This window comes from Cervus elaphus, chromosome 15 (assembly GCF_910594005.1).
Source record: "Cervus elaphus chromosome 15, mCerEla1.1, whole genome shotgun sequence".
Taxonomy (NCBI): domain Eukaryota; kingdom Metazoa; phylum Chordata; class Mammalia; order Artiodactyla; family Cervidae; genus Cervus; species Cervus elaphus.
The window spans coordinates 6,097,311-6,120,863 of NC_057829.1; the positions used below are offsets into that span (position 1 = coordinate 6,097,311).

The following is a 23,553-nucleotide window of genomic DNA, read 5'->3' on the forward strand; positions in this document are numbered from 1 at the left end:
AGTGCCTTGTGTATTAAGCATTTCTCCTTTCACTGCCCCCCTTGGGGGTGGGGTGGGTATATTGTGTGTTCTTTAGTAATGGATGGCTACTGGCCGCGCCCAGCACGCTTGGTCCAGGAACTAACCCGCAAGCAAGGATGAAGACGCCAAAGGCTCAGGTCCCCAAAGCCCGCGAGGACCACGGCCCTAAGACCCTGCCTTTACCCCTCACCTCCCTTCCCCTAGCCCCTGGGCGACGCGCGCTCCGAGCGGAGAGCCGGGCCAGACGGGGGGCGCGGGGCCGAGCCGGGAGCGCGCGCAGCTGAGCGCGGGGTCGGGCAGCGGGCCCGGGGGGCGCGCGGAGGGCGCGGAGCCCCGGTGCGGGAGCCCCGGTGACGCATCAGTGACGTCGACGGCGGCGGGCGGGATTTCCCGGCCCCTCCCGGGCGCCCGGCGAGACCCCGCCGTGGTGCGGGGGCGACAAAACGCGGACGCGAGGAGGCCGGGGCCGGGGGTCCGCGCTCTGCGGGGGCCGGGGCTGGCCGCGCGCCCGGAGCCCGGCCTGGGGTGCCGAACAGACAGAGCGCTTGCTGTCCGAGGACTGCACGCTCCAGCGGGGCCGGGGCTCGGCCTCACGTGGTCTTTCCCCCGCCCGGGCCGGGAGGCGCGGGGCGGGCGGGGCCGGTGACGCGGCGCGGAGACCCCGCGGGCGGAGGAGGGGCGGCGCGGGGCGCGCGTTTCCACCGCTAGCGGGTCTGTATCGAGGTGCGGGAGTCCCGGAGCGGAGCCGGCGCCGGGCTTGAGGGGCGATGCCACTCGGTCTGGCCGCCCCCCGCGAGCACCGCCCCGGAGACAAAGCCCGAGCGTGAGCGGCGCCCTCGGCCCGGGTAAGTGGGCGCCCGCCGGCGGGTCGGTCGGGGCGTGTCGGTGGGGAACGGATGGCACAGCCCTTGCTCCTGTGAGCTCGGGGCGAGCCGGAGACAAAAGGGAAACTCGGGCTGGACCGTCTCTGGAACTGGAGAGACGGGTCTGGTGCCTGCGTCGTCCCGCAGCTGTCGGGGGAAGCTCGCGAAACGACACCTGTGATAATCGGCCGCGCACGCCGAGCCCGGCCCTCGCGGCACCGGCACAGGTGGGTATCAGCGGCCCGGCGGGGGCTCCTCGAATCCGGGACCGTCCGCAAAGCCCTTGGGAAGCCCGAGCGCAGGTTTGGACAGACAACTCGGAACGTGGAAGGGGTCTCCCGGGGGTCGCGGTCGCCCCATTGGTCCGGCTTGAAGCAGGGGAAGCTCCTGGGGACCCTGTTTCCGTAAGTAGGTCATGGCAGGGACGTCCCCCATTGAAGAAGTGGAGGGGCCAGTAGTAGCGGAAGAGATGGAGTGGCTAGTTGGTCATTTTTTGGGGGGAAATTTCTTTGGGCCCGAAGAAGCCCTCTTGATTCCTCATCACCGGGACACCTGCTTTCGGAGCAGTTCCGGCGGCGTCAATGGACCACGGGGCCCCTTATGGCGCCTGTCCTCCAGTCTGGTGCTGAAATGGGCTGCGCTTGCCGCGCGCAAACCGACAGCGTTGGCGGGGGGGGGGGGGGGGGGGGGGGGGGCTTTGGTTTACGGTTTTAAATTACCTTGGGAATAATAACAAAAGGATGGGATGGGGCAGCGGACTGAGGTGCGACTGGAGAAGACTTCGTAATTTAAAAATAAGGAGGACTTGCTTATTTCTGTGTGTCCTGGGCTAGGATGCTCAGAAATGCAAAAATGTTAAAGTTTCATCAAGCGAAAAAGTGGATCGTGGACACGCGTTCTCCCACCCTCTCCCCAGCTCCCCACCGACACTCGTTTTCTTCCCTTTCTGTCGCCTCCCAGGACTCAAAGGCTGGCAGGGGGCTGGCCGGTTCAGTCGGAGCCAAGGGCCTGCTGGGCTGCGCTGATTTCGCATTAAAACGTGCCAGTCTTATCATCTGCTCATGAGCCCTCACTGGTGGTGCCTCCTTCTCATAGGAAATTCAGTGGCAGACATCTCAGAGAGGCAGGGATGGGACTGGGGCTCTTTGGCTGGCTTCGATTCTCTGGGGAAATCCTTTGCCTGATTTTTGGAGGGGGTGGGGGAAGGGAGGCAGCCACCTTCTGATCTGGCCCTGTTCCCTGCAGACTACTGTGGGAGCAACCGAGGTGATAAATGGAAAACCTGTTTCAGTCCTGAGAAACAAGACAGGGTACGTTGTAAACTGGCAATTATTTTTGAAGTGTGGGGTTGGCTGAGTTATCAGTTGTGATGAGACATGGATATCGCACGCCATAACTAGTTCATGTAAATACAAGGCTTATTGTGGTGCTTCCCTAGTTAATGAGTAGCCTCACGTTGAGTTATTGGGCTGAAATGACTATTTAGGACAATGAGCTTCCTGTTTTCTCCTCCACCCACACATGGCTCCAATCCTCAGCCTCCTTAACATCCAGTTGCTCAGGGAAAGCCCCTGGAAGATGTTTGGCCAGCTGAGAAAAAAGCACTGCAGAAGGGTCATTCCCAGTAGTGCCGTGATTGGCCGGACAATTGCCTTTCACACATCTCATGCAAGGCAGTGGTGGAGAAACAAGGAATAAGCTTTTCCTTATATTCATTTTACAGTTTTCATAGCCAAAATGACAATTCATGGTGCCCCCCAGATCTTGCTACATTCTTTGAAATGGTGAGAACTGGACCTTGTCCTCTTGTTCCCCGGGTTCCCAGGAAGCAAGTGCCTGACAGCTGTCTCTGGAGGATGAGGTTGGGCTTAGGAGTGATTGTGTGTGATCTCTCTCTCTCTCTCTCTCTCTCTCTCTCTCTCTCTCTCTGTGTCTCTCTCTCTCTCTCTCTCACACACACACACACACACACGCTGACTCACCACATAACTACTGCTTACTGAGGAATGCAGCCAAATGGCTGAGAAAAGACTGAAGTCTACTAGACAGATCATTCTCATTTATTTATAGCCACATTTCACTGTCACATTTTTCTTACTTTGTCTCATTTTTGTTCTAGCTGAAGAAGGGAGACTACCTTATAATGCATTACGTGCTAGTAGATTGCCCTTTTTTCTTAATGGAATTTTGAATTGTCTTTAAGATATTACCTGATTCGTTCTCAGAACACCTTTATGAGAATTTACTAGTATCTAACCTTGCACATTTTCTCCATTTTTAATTTTTTTCCACTCTAGACATATTCAGACATCAAGAGGCTTATTAGGTAAGCCTCTTGTTACTCTCAGGTAGAGAGATTGCTCAGTATTCTTAAACCAGAAGCTGAAATTTAACTTCTTTCATACACCAAAAATACTACCAAAAAAATCCTTTCAACAATAACCAGCAAAAGAATTTTAACTGGAAGTCAGGAGAAGCTGAATGAGTGTCAGAAAAGAAAAACAGTGAAATCAGTTATAGTGTAGAAATTAGCGTGATGCTACTGAAAGTTCTTGGAGCTTCCCTGATAGCTGAGTGGTAAAGCATCTGCCTGCCAATACAGGATACTCAGGTTCAGTCTCTGGGTCGGGAAGATCCCCTGGCGAAGGCAATGGCAACCCACTCCTGTATTCTTGCTTGGGAAATCCCGTGGACAGAAGAGCCTGGCGGGCTACAGTCCATGGGGTCTCAAAGAGTCAGTCATTACTTAGCAACTAAACAGTAACAACTGAAAAGTCTTAAGTTGCTGGTTAAAGCCATATGAAGAATAAACCAACTATCTTTTTAAATGATCAGAAGTGAAGATGTTGCAAATGGAGTTTCCATTTAGGAAGAAAGTAGAAGCAAGGAGTACTGCTGGAAGAAAATAAAATACTACACAGGGAAACAATGGGTACTTAAAAAGAGATTATCCGACAAGCTAGCTGGAGCATTCCAAGCCACTTTAATTGTCCAGGAGCCTTTGTTGTGTCAGGTAGCAGCTGTGTGTAGTCAGTCTTCCTGGTGGAAATTGGCGAACAAAATGGCGGGTCCTGTGAGGATGGGGAGGGTGGGTGTGTTGAGGATATGATGCTTGAGGAATGGGCCCTGGGTGTCCAAGGAGAAGTGAGGAGTGTGATCAGGCTACTCTGTGCCCAAAGCCCTGATTTTCTCAGGTGTCTGCAAGTCACCAGTGCCCCAACCTGGGAGAACCAGACAGCAGAGGGAGCATGGGGCAGCCGGGTGGAGGAACGACCGGGCTTCCTCTGGGCCCACCATGTGGATGACCTCATTTAATCCTCACAGCACACCTGCAAGGTTTCTCTTTGTGTTGTTCAGTTGCCAAGCCATGTCTGACTCTTCACCACCCCATGGACCGCAGCATGCCAGTCTTCCCTGTCCCTTAGCATCTCCCGGAGTTTGCCCCAAGTTCGTGTCCATTGAATCAGTGATGCCATCCAACCATCTCATCCTCTGCGCCCTCTTCTCCTTCTGCCTTCAGTCTTTCCCAGCATCAGGGTCTTTTCCAATGAGTCAGCTGTTCACATCAGGTGTCCAAAGTATTGGAGCTTGAGCTTCAGCATCGGTCCTTTCAATGAACTCATGGTTGATTTCCTTGCAGTCCAAGGGACTCTCAAGAGTCTTCTCCAGCACCACAGTTTGAAAGCATCACTTCTTCGGCACTCATCATCTTTACCATCCAGCTCTCACATCCATACATGACTACTGGAGAGACCATAGCTTTGACTACAGGGACCTCTGTCGACAAAGTGGTATCTTTGCTTTTTAATACACTATCTAGGTTTGTCAGAGCTTCCCTGCCAAGAAGCAGTCATCTTCTAATTTCAGGTTAAAGGTTTCTCTTTAGGCAAAACAACAATGGTGTGCCCTTAATGTCCTTTTTATCCAGGAGTATTCTGACAGGCTTTTTGTGGGTGATGGTGACTTTTTAAACTAACCAAGGAAGTGCATATACCAATCTATGTGTGTGTGTGCATGCACGCATGTACTCAGTCAGGTCAGACTCTTTGCAACTCTGTAACCTACCAGGCTCCTCTGTCCTTGGAATTCTCCAGGCAAGAATACTGGAGTGGATTGCCATTTCCTTCTCCAGGGGATCTTTCTTCCAAAGGATTGATACTTTTGAACTGTGGTATTAGAGAAGACTCTTGGGAGTCCCTTGGACTGCAAGATCAAACCAGTCAATCCTAAAGGAAATCAGTCCTGAATATTCATTGGACTGAATATTCAAAGGACTGAAGTTGAAGCTCCAATACTTTGGCTACCTAATGCAAAGAACTGACTCATTAGAAAAGACCCCGATGCTGGGAAAGATTGAGGACAAGAGAAGAAGGGGATAACAGAGGATGAGATGGTTGGATGGCATCACTGATTCGATGGACATGACTTTGAGCAAGCTCTGGGAGTTGATGATGGACAGGAAAGCCTGGCATGCTGTAGTCCATGGGGTCACAAAGAATCAGAGATGATTGAGCAACTGAACTGAATGGGACTTGTGCTATGAGGCTGAAGAAGTAGATAGAAGAGACAGACGATAGAAGTTATGCTTTAAACATCCCTCTGGGGCCCAGGTTATTCTCTCTGCCCCATCAAAGGCAGGCACAACGCAGAGCAGTAGCCCTCAATCCAATAAGTGGCAGGAACCATGCTTTCTGCTCTTCTCCTTAGTCCCCAGGCTGCCTCCTGGCTCTCATGTCTAACAGTTGTGGGGCCTTCTCTTCAACCCCTCCCCAGGGTCACCACCAAAGGAAGAGGAGCAGGGCCATAGCAGTGGAAGAAGGAAAACATTTTAAATTCTTTCCAAAATTCTTATTAGAACACCTTTACAGCTACAGCAAAAGGCATTATCGTGAAAAATAAATGTGCCCTCTGTAGCTCCCGGATTCAACTGTAGTTACTTCTTCCCATGTTTCATCACACAAATTTGTAAAATCAAGAGATTTTTGCCAAAGCAATATATGAATATAAAGATTCAAATAGGAGAACTGGAATCAGAAAACAGGAAGGAAGGAGGAACAGGAGTATCGAGAAGGGTGGAAAGCAAGTATGGAAGTTGCTGCTTTGCTGCGGGCAGTTTGTTACAAGTAGGTTATTTTCCATGATGGCCCCTCAGCCTCTGTGACTCAAGTCTGGACACTGTTGGAGGGGCAAAGACCAGGATGGCAGACAGTGGGTGATGTCAGGACCCTCATATCCTGGAGGGACCCCCTTTTTATCTGTGGATCCCACTCTCACAGTGGCCTCCACCCTCCCATCTTATCTGTATGAAGGTCCAGGCATACCCAAGAATTGGTGTCCTCTGGAGTGTTTTCCCAGGACAGGCATCTGTCCTGTTGCTGTGGAATACCTGCTATGTATACCTTTTATGGAGATGTAGGAGAGGGGGGATACTTTTTCTCTTCCCTCTTATGTTCTGTACCTGGGGCCTGCAAATTAAACTGCTGACAGGTGAAAATAACAGGGGAATAGAGCTAGATTAACAGGGGGAGGGTTTATTATGCATGTACACAGGCCCTTTGCACAAAGGGAAGGAGAGAAACCCGAAGAGTACACTTCAGAGCACATACACCCTTTTAACAAAGGGAGGTGAATTGTGGGAAAATGACATAACAAAGGTGGGGGTGGGGGTTGAGCTTCTAGGGGTGGTAAATTTGGGGTGGGTATGTGTGTGGCAAAAGTTAATGACAGATAAGGGTTATTTTAGTGAGGTCTACTTGTGTAAGCCCACCTTGGTGATGTCTTTCTTTGGTAATACTGGTTGTTTTCCTTCTCCTGGGTGATGGGAGTGCGGAAACACCTTCACAAAAGGCAATTTATGTCCTGGTTTTAGGTAGAGAGGGGGAGGCCAGAGAGTTCCTCCTGCATGCTGCTGCCTTTAGCTCAAAATAATCCTTATACCAAGGTGGCATCTTTGGGGATGGTATATTCTGATCCCAGGCTGCCCAGTTGGCTCAGTGATAAAGAATTCACCTGCCAATGCAGGAGACTTGGATTCTATCCCTAGGCCGGCAAGATCCCTTGGAGGAGGGCATGGCAACCCACTCCAGTGTTCTTGCCTGGAGAATCCCATAGACAGAGCAGCCTGGCGGGCTATAGTCCACGGGGTCACAAAAGAGTCAGACACGACTGGGCAACTAAACAACAATAACATTCTGATCTGCCTCAGAATTTCTAGCAGAACCTTTCCTCAGCAAAGTCTGAAGCCCAAAGCCAGTGTAGCATCCTAAACCAGCATGACTAACCTGTCTTTGCTTTTAGTTTCTGTTCATCAGTCTTGGGAAAATTCTGTTTTCTCTGTGCCCCAGTTGATTGTACTTACAACCCAGGGGCTTCCATGGTCAGTAGATGCTCATTTAGCCCCTGACACCTGTGGGGCCATGCGGATGAAGGGGGGTTGTGTCCTGGTTAAGGAGACGGATTACTGAAGTGTGTCCGTGTATGTTTGATGGGGAAGCAAATGTTGCAGAGATGTAAAAACAGTCAGGCTTCTGGAGTTTTAATGGCTTTGTGGCCAGGAAAGGCTGATGGAACTTGAGTGGAGATTTCCAAAGCATTGAACCTCAAGGGAAATAATAGAGGGATGCTGACAGTGACATCAGCCTCCAGATTCTTTCTATAACTGGGTGAGGTGCAGACACATAACCGGCCTTCATCAGCCTCCTGTGTTTTCTTCTGCAGCTGAACTTTATCCGACAGGACAGGATCACCAGAGTCTTCTGCTGACTTAGACTTTGGGTTCCCAGATGACCCTATCACCCCACCTGTGTCTCTGAGGGGCTTCACCTCGTCTTCCTTGCAGTTGGGGTTTGATGTTTCAGCTCCATTCTTATCCACTTGGTTGGTCTTGTCGAACTGTGCCTTTTTCTGGCTGTTTCCCACAAACTTTTCTGTGCTTCTCCATCCACGTGCAGTGTGTGTGACCACAGCTGTGTCTCCACACCCTTAGACCTGTTAAGAGGACATCAGAGACCACTGTGTCCTGTCCAGCCCCCAGGTCCACTGTGCTCTCTACGGGGTCAGACTCCTCTGAACTCCCCAGCTTCTCTCCTTGTGCTGGAACCTGTTTTAGTGAACAGTGTCTGAAATAAGTTGATTGTTGGCCTGGACCCAGACACATTTTCCTGGTGAGGGGATTTGTCCCCACGGAGTCTGCTGATCCTCACTGTGACCAGCCTTCCCAGGGTGGCTGGCCTTTCTCTGCTTTTCCTGAGCTTTCCTGCTGAAAACTACATTCATCCAGATTGCTGGACACCAGGAAAGGACTTTCTCAATGCATATATTTTGTTCAAAGTGGTAGATGTATGGCTAATAGACTGTATGTAAACCGTACATTTTTTTTTCCACTGGAGGGAACTCTTTAAAAATGTGACCTTTTTCTTCCGATTTTATTTTAGGTTATATTGAAGCCTAGTTGATTTACAATATTGTGTCAATTTCTGCTGTGCAGCAAAGTAACTCAGTTGTACGTATATGCATATATATATATTCTTTTTCATATTCTTTTCCATTATAGTTTTTCATAGGATAGTGAGTATAGTTCCCTGTGCTATACAGTAGGACCTTGTTCATAAATCATACACTTTCATGATGTTCCTTTACTAAGGACTTCGCTAGTGGTCCAGTGGCTATGACTCCACGCTCCCAATGCAGTGGGCCCTGGGTTCGATCCCTGGTCAGGAAGCTAGATCCCTCATGCCACAACTAAAGATAATGCATGCCACAACTAAGACCCGGTACAACCAAATAAATAAATAGTTTTTTTTTTAAAGATGTTCGTTTACTAAATGTGTGACAAGCAGTTGAGTTCATGCACTAGGTATTCTGGGCACTAGCAATTTAAAGATGAATAAGACATAGTCATGCCCTTCAAAGAACTATAATCTAGAGGGAAATACGTGTGTGTAAACAGCTCACCCACCCCAGGTTGACACTCTGACGGCCCCATTTAAAGTGCTGTGGGAGCAGTGAAGCTGGGAGCATCACTTCTTCCAGGGAGTGGCGGGTGCAGCAAGAACCTGACCATGAGCTTGGCTCTTAAACTGGCCCTGGAAAGCTGAGTCACAGTTTTCAATGCAGACAAAGGAGAAAGGGCTTTCTAAGCAAGAGGGACCAGCCTGTGTGGAGGCTGAGTTAGGAGAGTGCCGCACGGAGTGCAGCAAGAGGGGAGAAGGCAGAGCGGAGCCAGGGGATGAAGACTCGTGAGTGGCAGATGGAAGCATGTTCTCTGGGAGGAGCGGGCCCCGGGGCAGGTGCTCAGCAGGTGCAGGATTTAGCAGGGCCCAGCCGTGGAGCTCTGTGCCTGCTGTGAGGAGTAGGAGATGGAGGGTGGGGAGAGCTGCCCTCCAGGGGAGAAGTCTGGCTGCAGATGGAACCACAGCCACTGGTACCCGGTGATAACAGTGGTGGGTGAGACTGCCCACCTGGAGGGTAGAAGGGAAACCAAGTAGTGAGGCTTCAGAGAACAGATGCACAGTTTGGGACAAAACAACAGTGATTCTGGAGAGTACATGCTCTTTCTGCTGCAAGTTCTCATGTCCCTTAGGAGGGCCCCGCCTCACTGCCCAGCAGTGCCTGAGCCTGCTCAGCCCGCCTGTCTCTTCGAAGCCACAGCGAACCGCCGCCACCCGCTTCCCTGGGTGACTCATTCTCTGCCAATGGAGCGGTTGCAGCCCTGCTCCTTGTTTACAATTCCTTGGTCCCCCTGATGTGGCGGGTTTGATCCGAGGCTGCTCACGCCACCTCTCCCCACTCGCTGACGTCGGGGATGACAGTTTATTAGCCTTCAGTGAGAACGTGTCTCTCCCAAAGGGTGAGTCTCTGTTTCCTGTTTTTGCAGAACCTCCTGGTCACCCTCTATTCACCCCCCAAGCTCTGGTGGCCCCAGGTCAGGCTTCACGGTAACCATGGCAACTCACCTAAGCCGCCCACAGATTGGCCCAGGGCCCGTCCAGCCTGGGGTCCCTCTGGTTTTCATTGTGAAATGTGCCCCTGATGGGGCTTCTCTCTCTCTCTCTCTCACAGTCCTCACTCTATCTGTTCTGCTGATGTTTCCTCACTGCACCTTCCTAGTGTGCGGGATGCAGAGTGGAAGAGGCAGGCAGTGGAGGGGGCGTCAGTGGTTGTGGCTCCTAGACTCTACCGCACAGGCTCAGTCACTGGGGGCACACAGGCTTAGTTGCTCTGTGGTGTGTGGGATCTGCCAGGTCAGGGATCGAACCCGTGTCCCCTGCATCGGCAGGTGGATTCTTTACCACTGAGCCACCAGGGAGGCCCCCAGGGTTGTCTCTTGAGTTTTTACAAACTGCTGATGGTTTCTGTGGGTCCTTCTTCCTTGCGTCTGATCACCCCCAGCCTGCCCAAGCATCCCGGGGCCCCGTTTCCCAGGCTGGTCTCTCCCACTTCCCCCGCCTCACCCCTGGAGCCAGGAGATGTGACTCCCAGCAAACTCCACCTGCAGGACTCAGGTTTTCCGGAAACTCTGGGATGCCTGCATGCATCCGTCTCACGAGATAGCCTCCTGGATGGGGAAATCAGCTGCTCGCCCTGAAGGCCTGCTCCCGCACAGTGATACTTGACCTCGGGACACAGACATCCCCTCCCAGCTCCCTTCCCACAGCGAGCAGCGCCCCGTGGCCCTGAGCCGCCTGCAGGGGGCCCCTTGTTTGCTCTGGAGTCAGGAAGCACCCTTGGTTGTTGAGACGTGTGAAGGTTGCCCGCGCTCCTTACACATGGGCCCCCGGCTCCCCCACACGGTCTCCCGGTGTGACCGCGCTCCTTACACATGGCCCCTGGGTTCTCTTGTCCTGCTCACCTCCTCTCTCTCAACACAGGGGTCCAGAGACAGGTCAGTCCCGGCCTTCCTCTGTTCTCTTTCTAGGTGCCTCTGGGGTCCTCTCATAGATGAGAGGGGCTTCCCAGGTGGCACAGTGATAACCAATCTGCCTGTCAGTGCAGGAGTCCCAGGTTTGATCTCTAGGTCAGGAAGATCCCCTGGAGTAGGAAAAGGCAGTATTCTTGCTGGAGAGTCCCATGGACACAGGCGCCTGATGGATTACAGCCCATAGGGTGGCAAAGAGTCAGACATTACGGAAGGACTGAGCACATACACGAGAGACTCCCTTGTACAGTTCAAAAGTTTGGCACCCAAAACTCCTTTCTGAGAAGGGCTTTCAGAATCTACTTTCAGGTGAAAAGCAAAACACCTCTGTTTTTCTCTTCTCGCTGTAATAATCCTAGTTCCCGAGCAGGCATTGTGGATGCCTCTGGCCAACTGAGAAGGGTTAGGTACAGGGAAGCAGAATCCCTGCAGATGGTGACTGCAGCCATGAAATTAATTCCTTCTTGGAGGAAAAGCTATGACCAACCTAGACAGCATATTAAAAACCAAAGACATCACTTTACCGACAAGGTTCATCTAGTCAAAGCTGTGGTTTTTCCAGGAATCATGTATCAGTATGAGAGTTGGACCATAAAGAAAGCTGAGCTCTGAAGAATTAATGCTTTTGAACTGTGGTGTTGGAGAAGACTCTTGGGAGTCCCTTGGACAGCAAGGAGATCCAACCAGTCCATTCTAAAGGAAATCAGTCCTACATATTCATTGGAAGGACTGAGGCTGAAACTCCAATACTTTGGCCACCTGATGTGAAGAAATGACACATTGGAAAAGACCCTGATGCTGGGAAAGATTGCGGGCAGGAGGAGAAGGGGATGACAGAGGATGAAATGGTTGGATGGCATCACCGACTCAATGGACATGACTTTGAGCAAGCTCTGGGTGTTGGTGATGGACAGGGAAGCCTGGCGTGCTGCAGTCCATGGGGTCGCAAAGATTCAGACACAGCTGAACAACTGAACTGAACAGGGAAGCATGGAAATAAAGCACAGATGAAGTGTCAGAATATTCTCCTTCTACACCCTAGTCTGGACTTACCTGTTTAGGGAAAGGAAGGACCCTCAGGGTCCCTGAGATGGAAGTGAAAGGAAAGTTCCCTAACTATTACTAGGGCAATGTAGTGAGGCCAGATAATCAACCACTGACTTGTTAAAAGAAGTTAAGGGGCTTAAGTTACCTCCCCTCTGCCAGCCTGCAGCTTCCTCAGGGTGGTACCTAGAATTACTGCAAGAATTCTCTAAATTCGCATCTCCACCAGGAATCCTATAGACTGAACACAGGATGCTGTACTTTTGAATTGTTGCTGTTCTGTCGCTAAGTTGTGTCCGACTCTTTGCGACCCGACAAACTATAGCATGCCAGGCTTCCCTGTCCTTCACTGTCTCCCAGAGTTTGCTCAAACACATGTTCATTGAATCAATGATGCCATCCAACCATCTCATCCTGTTTCCCCCTTCTCCTCCTGCCCTCAATCTTCTCCAGCCTCAGAGTTTTTCCAGTGAGTCCTCTTTGCGTCAGGTAGCCAAAGTTTTGGAGCTTCAGCATCAGTTCTTCCAATGAATGATCAGGGTTGATTCCTTTAGTATTGACTGGTTTGATCTCCTTGCAGTTAAAGAACTCTCAAGAATCTTCTCTAGCACCACAGTTTGAAAGCATCAATTCTTGGGCACTCTGCCTTCTTTATGGTCCAACTCTCATATCTGTATATGACTTCTGGAAAAACCATAGGTTTGTCTATATGGACCTTTGTCAGCAAAGTGATGTCTCGCTTTTTAATGTTCTGTTTAGGTTTGCCATGGCTTTTCTTCCAAGGAGCATCTTTTAATTTCATGGCTGCAGTCAGCATCCACAGTGATATTGGAGCCCAAGAATGTAGAATCTGCCACTGTGTCCACTTTTTTTCCACCTGTTTGCTGTGAAGTGATGGGACCAGACGCCATGACCTTAGTTTCCTGAAGGTTGAGTTTTAAGCCAGCTTTTCAGTCTCCTCTTTTATTCTCATCAAGAGGCTCCTTAGTTCCTTTTTGATTTGTGCCATTAGAATATTATCTGCTTATCTGAGATAGTTGATATTTCCCCCAGCAATCTTGTTTCCAGCTTGTGACTGATCCAGCTGCATTTCACATGATGTACTCTGCATGGAAGTTAAATAAGCAGGATAACAATATACAGCCTTAATGTACTCCTTTCCCAATTTTGAACCAGTCTCTTGTTCCATGTCTGGTTCTAACTGTTGCTTCTTGACTTGCATACAGGTTTCTCAGGAGACTGGTAAACTGGTTTGGTATTCCCATCTCTTTAAGAATTTTCCAGTTTGTTGTGATCCACATGGTCAAAGGCTTTAGTGTAGTCAGTGAAGCAGAAGTAGACATTTTTCTGGAATTGCTTTGCTTTTTCTATGATTCAGTGGATGTTGGTGATTTGATCTCTGGTTCTGCCTTCTCTAAATCCAGCTTGAACATCTGGAAGTTCTCAGTCTACCTACTGTCAAAGCTTAGCTTGAAGAATTTTTGGCATTGCTTTTCTTTGAGATTAGAATGAAAACTGACCTTTCCAGTCCTGTGGTCATTGCTGAGTTTTCCAAATTGTCTGGCATATTGAGGGCAACACTTTAACAGCACCATCTTTTAGGATTTGAAATAGCTCAGCTGGAATTCCATCACCTCCGCTAGCTTTGTTCATAGTGATGCTTCCTGCACAGTGATAAGGTAACAATGAATCTCAGTCTATTACTGAGTTCTTTAGATCATTTTATATCTCCTGAGTCAGTGGTTATCAAAAGCACTGCCATAAAGGGGGCTTCCCTGGTGGTCCAGGGAGACTCTGCGCTCCCAATACAGGAGACCTTGGTCGGGGAACTAGACCTGGCATGATGCCACTGAAGATCCCTCCTGCCACAAGTTAAGACCTGATGCAGCCAAGTATATAAATGAATAAGTACTGCTATAAAGGAAGCTGCGTTTTTCAATATTAGTATTGTTTTGGAAGGGACCCGTATGCTTAAACTACTGAAACCATGGTCTGTGAAATCCCTTCTGTTTCTAACACTCTGTGGTTCATTAACAATGTCTTATTAAGGTAAATGTTCTAAATATGCAGGAATTCCCTGGCGGCTCAGACAGTTAAGAATCTCCCTGCAATGCGGGAGATCCAGGTTCAATCCCTGGGTCGGGAAGATCCCTTGCAGAAGAGAACAGCTGCCCACTCCAGTTTTCTTGCCTGGAGAGTCCCGTGGAGAAATATCTTTGCTGTTGACATTTTCCTCATTGCTTTCCTATATCAGCTGCTGGCCTCAGAGCAGGAAGACTCTCTAAGCAGCTTTCCTTCCTTCCACAGGCAGTGAGTGCAGACCCTCAGGGGAGGGGTCTTCCCTGCCTAGATGGAGGGGGCAGTTCTGAAACTGGTGGTTGGTCCCTCACCCTCCCTGGCAGAGTGGGAACTAGTTAGCAATCAGTGGGACAGACTATGCCATCACATAGGGACCCCCACCTCCCCGACCCTTCTCTGGTTTGGAGTCTCCTCCCATCCCCCGGTGAACCTTTGCTTGTACTAGAGCTTCATTTTATCTGCTTATCAGATTAGGATACTGGTGGGGTTTTTTTTAACTTTTTATTTTGTACTGGGGCTTGCCAGGTGGTGCTAGTGATAAAGAACCCACCTGCCAGTGCAGGAGACATGAGAGATGTGGGTTTGATCCCTGGGTCGGGAAGATCCCCTGAAGCAACACGCTTCAGTATTCTTGCCTGGAGAATCCCATGGGCACAGGAGCCTGGCCGGCTCTGGTCCATAGGGTTGAAGAGAGTCAGACACAACTGAAGTGACTTAGCACACGCGCAGTGGCCAATCAACAGTGTGATAGCTTCAGGTGAACAGAGGAGAATGAGGCGAGTCCCTTGGATGGCCAAGTCCCTTGCTGTTCACAGGGACACTGGTCTTTGCATCCTTCTCTATTTACTTTCAGAGATTTTGTATGTGAGCCGGACCACTTGTATCATTTTCTTACTTTTTTTTTTTAAAAAAAGTCTTTATTGAGGTTGTTACAATATTGCTTCTGCTTTATGCTTTTTCATTTTTTGGCTGTGAGGCATGTGGGTCTTAGTTCCCTGACCAGGGATAGAACCCACACCTGCATTGGAAGAGGAAGTCTTAACTGCTGGATCACCAGGGAGGTCCCCATTTTCTTGCTTTTTATAGTCTTTTCTCGGTGAGACTTTTCCCATCTCAGATGCCTCTTCACAACAGCCAGTTGACTTCTGATTAAAAGGAGAAATAGCCAGAGCCAGCCTCCCCAGCCCACTGTCTTGCTCAGACGTGGCTCAGAGCGTTCCCAGTGTGGTCCAGCCATTTGGTACAAGAGGAGCTTTTTCTCCTCCAGTGCTTTGCATAGGGAAGCTGACACAGGTCAGATCAGCTCAGCATCTCCCGGGGGCTGTGGTTCCTTTGGCTGCTGGGAACGGAGAATTTGTCTCTGCTTGCCTCCAGCCCCAGCCCTGCCGATTGCCACCACCTCCTCTCCTTAGGGGCTACTCTCCACAAACAACTGCTTTTCCTGGGATCTTCAGCAGTCTGTTGACACATTAAAGAAAAACTCAGGTCAGACTCTGCATCTTTTTTCTTGGAAAATACCCAGATTACTTTCAGGCTTTTTAAATGTGACCTGTTTTTTGTGTTTGTTTTTGGTTTTTTTTCTTCCACTGCTGATAACATTTTCTCCTCCATGTATAGTTCACTTGAGCCTCACAAAACATTCTGTCTGCAAAGTATGAGTAACCACCGTGGAGAAATCCCGTTAATGCCCGTGGCAAAGGATTGGCCCTGTTAGTCGGTATCAGTTCTTCCTTCCTCTTTACTTTATTATTTTTTAAATTTTTGTTGTGCTGGGTCTTCGTTGCAGCACATGGACCTCCCTACTTGTTGCACACAAGCTTTGCTGCCTCAGAGATATGTGGAACCTTAATTCCCCAACCAGGGATTGAACCTGCATCCCCTGCGTTAGAAGGTGGAATCTTAATCACTAGACCACCAAGGAAGCCCCTTCCCTTCCTCTTTATAAAGACAGCTGACTTTGAGTTGTCATTTGGTCTTAAAAAAATTCTCTTCCTCTAGAAGGAAAATTGCATTACTGTGTTTGTCTTTCTCCTTTCAAGATCAAGACATTAAGTTGTTGCTTAGTCACTAAGTCATATCCGACTCTTTGTGACCCCATGGACTGTAGCCCACAGATCCCTCTATCCATAGAATTTTCCAGGCAAGAATACTGGAGTGGGTTGCTGTTTCTTCCTGCAGGGGATCTTCCTGACCCAGGGATCAAACCCGTGTGTCTTGCACCTCCTGCCTTGGCGGAGGATTCTTTGCTGCTACACTGCCGGGGAAGCCCAGTGTGCATCTACTAACTCTGAACTCAGTCCCCCCTCCCCTCCCTCCCTTTCCCTTGGCAGCCACAAGTCTGCTCTCTCTGTCTGTGAACTTTATTTTTTGTGGATAGGTTCATCTGTGTCGTATGTTATATTCCACATGTAAGTGATACCATATGGCATTTCTCTTTCTCTTTTGACTTACCTCACTTAGTATGATGATCTCTGGTTGCATCCAGGTTGTTGCAAATGGCATTATATTATTCTTTTTATGGTTTAATAGTAGTCCATTTTCTGTGTGTAGCACATCTTCTTTATCCACTCGTCTGTCTATGGACATTTAGATTGCTTCCATGTCTTGGCTGTTATAAATAGTGCCGCTGTGAAGAATGAACATAGGCGTCCACGTATCTTTTTCAGTTAATGTTTTGAGGAACCTCCATACTGTTCTCCACAGTAGCTGCACCAACATACGTTCCCACCAGCAGTGTGGAGGGTACCCTTTTCTCTACATCTTCTCCAGCCTTTGTTTTTTTGTAGACTTCAGTGATGGCCGTTTTGACCAATGTGTGGTCATGCCTCATTGTAGCTTTGATTTGCATTTCTCTAATGATTAGCAATGTTGAGCATCTTTTCATGTGCTCATTGACCATCTGTAAGACATGAAAGAGTGTTAAATGCATATTACCAAGTAAAAGAAGCCAATCTGAAAAGGTCATATACTGTATGATTCCAACTATTTGACATTCTGGAAAAGGCAGCGTTATGAAGACAGTAAAAACATAAGTGGTTGCCAGGGATTGGCAGAACACTGAGGATTTCTTTTTTAATTGACTGTTTTTTAAGAGCAGTTTTAGGTCCACAGCAGAGTTGAGCAGAAGGTACAGAATTCCCATGGACCCCCTCCTCCTACACGTGTATAGCCTCCCCGCTATCAGCGTCCTCGACAAACTAGGCACAGTTACAAGTTATAAACATATACTGACACACCATCATCGCCCAAGGCCCACAGCTGACATCTGGGTGTATTCTTGGTGTTGTACATTCTATGGCTTTGGACAAGTTCTCGGAAGATTTTTTTTTGGCAGTGAGACTATTCTATTCCCTTCTGTGATGGTGGATACATGCCATTATACATTTGTCCACTCCCCTGCTAGGAGCTACTTTCAAGGTCAGTTCTTCCCTAGGTTCAAGAGAGTCACCAATGTGTTACAGGTTTTCCCAAGAGCCACAGTTTACTGTCTGTCCTCCTCTCTGGTGCTCAGGAGCCAGTTTGTAAGTAGTACCCTTGATCAAGACAAATAGCAGGTTGCTAAAGGTGAGACAAAACAGTGATGGAGTGAAAGACCAGAAAGAAAGCTTATTTGATCTGTTTTACTCCTAAAGTCTCGTAGGAAACTAATAATACTGGAAATAATTGACATATACACACACTCACAATATAGAGTAAAATATTGATGCTATCTAACAAAATCATCTAATTTTTTTTTGAAAAGATGAATTCTCCAGAAATGTGAAAATGAATGGCTTGCCCTAAGAATGCCTACAGAAAATTTGTTCTTCTTAAATAATGCTAGGAGCAGACATATGAGAGCACTTATCCTTTTCTCAATCAAGAATTACATGGAAAACAAAAGTATCATCGTCCGTCAGCCACTTTCCACTTTGGAAAGGAGCTTTTCTGTTGAACTAATGTCATGTCAGAGTGGGATGTGACGTAGTCTGACCTACACCAGGTTTACCTGGGCCCCATGACCCTGTTCTCCTGTCTGATGTCTCCCTGTTAGAATGGGGATGTCTGTCTTATGCCTGTCACTGTGGTATTTTGGAAGCAGATAACTTGTCTGATTTCACAGGTTCACAGCTGGAGAGGAATTTTTTCCACCAGATGAATCATAACTCAAGTTCTTACCCACACTTGATTTAGATGATATTTAGATGAGATTTTGGACTTCAAGTCAATACTGAAATAGATTAAGACTTTTGGCCTATTGGGATGGGGTGAATTTATTTTCTTGTAAGAAGGACATGAGTTTGGGGGGACCCAGCGGGTAGAGGGTAATAATGAGCGGAATTGTGTGCCCCACGAAATTCAGAATGACTTTGTTTGGAGATAGGCCTTTAAAGAGCTGATTAATGGGGTCATGTGGTGTCTTTATAAAAAGAAGAAATTAGGACACCATCACACACCAAGGGAAGACCCTTTGAGGCCACAGCAAAAAGGCAGCCACCTGCAGGCCACAGCGAGAGTCCTCAGAAGAAACCAGCCCTGCCTGGATACCCGAAGCCAAAACCCAATTTCTTGTCTTTTCCAGCCTCTAGAGGCTCCATGTGTTCCTTGAGGTCCCCCTCCCATCTTCAAAGCCAGCCAGTGGTTGCAGCATCTTCAGATTTCCACTGTGACACCAACTCTCCCACCTCCTTCAGCATCACGGTCCAGCTTGAGCAGCTCGGACATGTAACCCAGCAGGGAGAAAGAGAGGTCACTTCATGCTTTGTGAGGGCTGGTGTAAAACCGTGCTTAGTCATTCAGTCCGACTCTTTTGAGACCCTGTGCATGGGATTCTCCAGGCAAGAATACTGGAGTGGGCTGCCATTCCCAACTCCAGGGGATCTTCCCGACCCAGGGATTGAATCCAGGATGCCTCAGCTGCAGGGGGATTCTTTATTGCTTGAGCCAGCAGGGAAGCCCACAATGTAAAAGCAGTGGAGCACCGTTAGACTTTTTAATAAATTGTTCATTTACTTTATTTTTGGCAGCACTGGGTCTTCACTGCTGTGCATAGGCTTTCTCTAGTTGCCAAGCACAGGGTCTAGGGCACAAGCATCATTCCTCCATGGCATGAGAGAGCTTGAACTTCACATTCCTGGACCAGGAATGGAACCCATGTCCCCTGTATTGGCAGGTGGATTCTTAAACACTGAACCACCAGGGAAGCTGCTCTATTAGACTTTTTAATACTTGTTTCTGTTGATTAAGACTTTGGACTCCATCTGAAAGGGCCAGAGAAAAACTTAGGGAGTGTCTGAGCTGGAGGATCGCAGGGAAGATGAATCTCTTGTTTATTCTGCACCAGTTTGTCAATCGCTCTTAAGTATGACAGCTGCTCTGCCAACCTTGTCTAGTTTTTTGGCTTTAGCAGGGACCAGAGAAGAAGGGCAGTCACCAGGGGACTGGTACCCAGCAGGCTCCAGCATCATTCAGACTCAGTGTGTTCCTGCTAAGGACCCTTTGTCTCTCAAATCTACTCCACTACATACCATGCTGAACGGTTAGCATCAGTGTGATTAGTTGTTATTAGATCAGGCAGATGACATCAGGCAGTCAAGACATAAGCTGAGTAACGAGACCCAGATTGTAAAATGCACCAGGCTTGACCACAACTGTGTTTGATTTGCAGAGTAGCTCTAGCAGGAGCGGGAGTGGCCCTGCCCCCGCTCAAAGGACCGAGGGGGCCGTGTTCCCACTGAAGGCGCGGAGCTGAAGTGGTCCGGTCCGTGCGACAGCACCTGATTCTCGGCCACTGCCCTCCAGTGGCCCAGGCGTCATCTCCATCCCAGAATGACTAAGAAAGAGCAAAGGTTGCCATGTGAGGCTAAAACAGCACTTGGGCTTCTGTATATGCATAGAGAATGCACCCTCTGCCACTTTAGCAGTTGTGAATCTTGGGGTGATTTAGTGATCCTTTGTTTTGAAGCAGATGTAATCTACATTATTGCGGGGGTTGGGGAGGGTGGGGAGGGTGAGGGTGAGGGTTGAGGTACTCCAAAATGTGCACTCAGCGCATGATATCTTTGTGACATTCTGAACCAATTCATCCAAAAGCTGAGGAGAAGGGATCCTAGCTGATGACTCTGAACGTCGGGAGAGCCTCTCCCCAATTTTCACGCCAGAAGCATTGTCACCTGTGAGTCAAGCATCAGACAGGATCTCAGGGTGGCAAAGTGACTTCCTTACATTCTACCTATAGCCCCTTTAACCTGTGGGGATTGGATCAGAGAGCAAATCTATGTGAAGACACCATGTGGGACCAGAAATTGTGGCTCCAGCCCCAGGCATGGCTGTTAACCCAGGGTTATTCTGGGGCTCTCTCTCCAGTGATCTGATTCTTTCCTGAGCACCCCTGAGACTCAGCAGGCTGACCCCACTGGTCTGTGCCCAGAAATGTTATCCAGACATGAATACAGCTTCTCAAGGTGGAATCCTTGCTGTAATTGATGCCTCCTTGTATTGGGTTTTCCAAATAGAATTTCTTAAGTTAGTAGTAAAAAAATTTTATTGACTTCTAGTTGATTTACAAGCTTGTGTTAATTTCTGTTATACAGCAAAGCAAGTCAGTTTTACATATACACTCTTTTTTCATATTCTTTTCCATTATGGTTTATCACAGAATATTAAATATCATTCCGTGTGCTAGACAATGGGACCTTGTTGTTTATCCATTCTACATATAATGCTATAATTTGCATCTACTAATCCCAAACTCCCAATCCTTCCCTCCCCCAGCCCTTGGCAACCACAAGTCTCTTGCCTATATCTGTGAGTCTGATTCTGTTTCGTAGATACATTTGTTTGTATTGTATTTTAGATTCCACGTGTAAGTGACACCATATGGTATTTGTCTTTCTCTTCCTAACTTACTTTGCTTAGTATGATAGTCTCTAGGTTCATCCATGTTGGTGCAAATGGCATTCTTTCATTTTTTTAATGGCTAAGTGCTATTCCATTTCAGCTATATACCACATCTTCTTTATCCATTCATCTGTTAGTGGACATTTAGGCTGATTCCATGTCTTGGCTATTGTAAATAGTACTGCTATGAACATAGCAGTGCATGTATCTTTTTGAATTAGAGTCTTGTCCAGGTATATGCCCAGCAGTGGGGTTGCTGGATCATGTATCAGCTCTATTTTTAGTTTTTTGAGGAGCCTCCATGTTGTTTTTCATAATGGCTGGCCCGGTTTACATTCCCGCCAACTGTGTAAGAGAATTCTCTTATCTCCACACCTGCTCCAACATTTATTATTTGTAGACTTTTTAATGATGGCCAGTCTGACCAGTGTTAAGTGATACTTCATTGTAGTTTTTATTTGCATTTCTTTGTTAGCGATGATGAGTTCTTTTCATGTGCTTATTGGCCATCTGTATGTCCTTTTAGAGAAATGTCTATTTAGGTTTTTTGCTCATTTTCCCATTAGGTTGTTTGTTTTTTTGTTGTTGAATTGTGTGAGCTGTTTGTGTATTTGTGGGTAAAACCCTGTTGGTCGCATCATTTGCAAGTATTTTCTCCATTTGATAGGTTGTGTTTTCCTTTTGTTTATGGTTTTTTTGGTTTTTTTTTTTTTTTTTGCTATGCAAAAGCTTGTAAGTTTGATTGGGTCCCATTTGTTTATTTTTCCTTTTATTTCTATTGCCTTGGGAGACAGACCTAAGAAAACATTGGTATGATTTATGTCAAAGAATGTTTCATCTCTGTTCTCTTCTAGGAATTTTGTGGTGTCATGTCTTACATTTAAGTCTTTAAGCCATTTTGAGTTTATTTTTGTTTATGATGTGAGGAAGTTTTCTACCTCATTGATTTACATGCAGATGTCTCACTTTTCCAACCCCACTTGCTGAAGGAATATCTTTTCCCCCATCATATATTCTTGCCTCCTTTGTTAAAAATTAATTTACTGTACATGTGTAAGTTCATTTCTGGTCTCTATATGCTGTTCCATTGGTCCATTTGTCTGTTTTTATGCCAATACCGTGCTGTTTTGATTACTGTAGCACTGTGATATTGTCTGAAGTCTGGGAGGGTTATGCCTTCAACTTTGTTCTTTTTCCTTAGGATCACTTTGGCAATTCTGGGCCTTTTATGGTTCCATATAAATCTTAGGATTATTTGCTTTAGTTCTGTGAAAAATGTCATGGATAATGTGATGGGGGTCACATTAACTCTATAGATTGGAAGGTGTGGCCATTTTAACTATATTGACTCTTCCTCTTTCCATGTTGTGTAGTTCTCAGCATTAAGTTAGTACTTTTGTCTCAAGACTCAAAAATCTTTTCAAGGCCACAGTGTTCCCCTTGCACAGTCTACAGACTTCTACTGAAACTCTTGTCTGGAGCCCCAGCGGCAAAGAATCTGCCAGCGATGCAGGAGACCACCTGCCAGTGCTGATGTGCATTCAATCCCCGGGTTGGGAAGGTTCCCTGGAGAAGAAAATGGCAACCCGCTCCAGTATTCTTGCCTGGAGAGGCTCATGGACAGAGGAGCCTAGCGGGCTATATTCCATGGGATCACAAGAGTTGGACATGGCTTAGTGACTAAACCACCACCATTGGTTAGGGAGATGCAAAGCTGCTGTGACAGAGAGCCCCAGAAAGACAGTGATGTAAAATGCATAGAACTATTTCTCTGCATCACCTCCAAGGCCAGAGGTGAGCAGCCCAGCTGGACGGGGCAGCTGAGCTGTAAGTGCATGTCAGAGACACAGGCTCTTTATAATCTCTTTCCCTCTCCTGCCCCAGGACTGTAGTCCTCAGTCTCTCCTGAGCACCTCAACCCCCTGAAGGGCTGATTAAACCATTTTCCACTCCCACTCAGCAGGTCTGAGTAGGGCTTGAGAATTTGCATTTCTGACAAGCTCCCAGGTGATCCTGAGGCTGTTGATCCAGGGATCCTGCTTGGGGAACCACTGCCCAGTGGCCTCTCTTCGCCTGCCCTGGCTGATTTCCAACACATCCATGGTCCAGATTATGGAGTGGGGAAGGTGTGTGGAGGCACACACACACACTCACACACAGGCACATAGTATTCTAAGGCCCCGGTGGGAAGTGGCACCCTATATTTCCACTCATTTTCCACTGGTGAGGAAACTCACAAAGCCACGCCTACCTGCCAGGGATGCTGAAGAAAGTTGAGTTCATGGCCATGTCAATGAAAATAACCAATAAACAATCTATAATAGGAATAGAAAAGAATTCTGTTGAAGCCGTACTGAAGATATAGCCCAGAAGACAGCCTCTCAAGGTATTCAGCACAGTTTTATATCTTGTCAGAACAAAGAACATTAAACAAGTTAGGGATACATTCCTTCAAACTTTAAAAAACAAATAGACCAGCAAGGCAGCATGACCTTGGCACCTGGGAAGAGGAGTCCCAGAGGAGTCCCAAAGGAGTCCCAAAGGAGTCCCAACCTTAATGTCCCAGGAAGAGGGGCATTTAATCTTTATTTTTCACATGGTCAGTGTGCCCTTTTCTTTAATTATTAAAGCAGATATTTGGGGTCTTCCCTGGAAGTCCACTGGTTAAGACTCCAAGCTCCCAATACAGGGGGCACAGGTTTGATCCCTGGTCAGGGAACTAAGATCCTGCATGCTTAATGGCACAGCCTA

The 23,553-nt window shown here is 47.9% G+C and overlaps 1 protein-coding gene across 4 annotated transcripts in view; it reads left to right on the forward strand.

Annotated features, from left to right (window-relative positions):
• Positions 1-480: 480 nt before the first annotated feature.
• The window catches only part of GNG4 (G protein subunit gamma 4), a 67,554-nt gene continuing 44,481 nt past the window's right edge, over positions 481-23,553 (forward strand). For 2 of the 4 annotated variants that reach the window (XM_043926020.1, XM_043926021.1), the window contains exon 1: positions 481-866. The gene's annotated coding sequence lies outside the window, so the exon portion shown is untranslated. Of the gene's footprint in view, positions 867-1,073; positions 1,112-2,129; positions 2,195-23,553 lie in introns of those variants that run through there. The other 2 variants (XM_043926023.1, XM_043926024.1) reach the window with 2 other exon arrangements.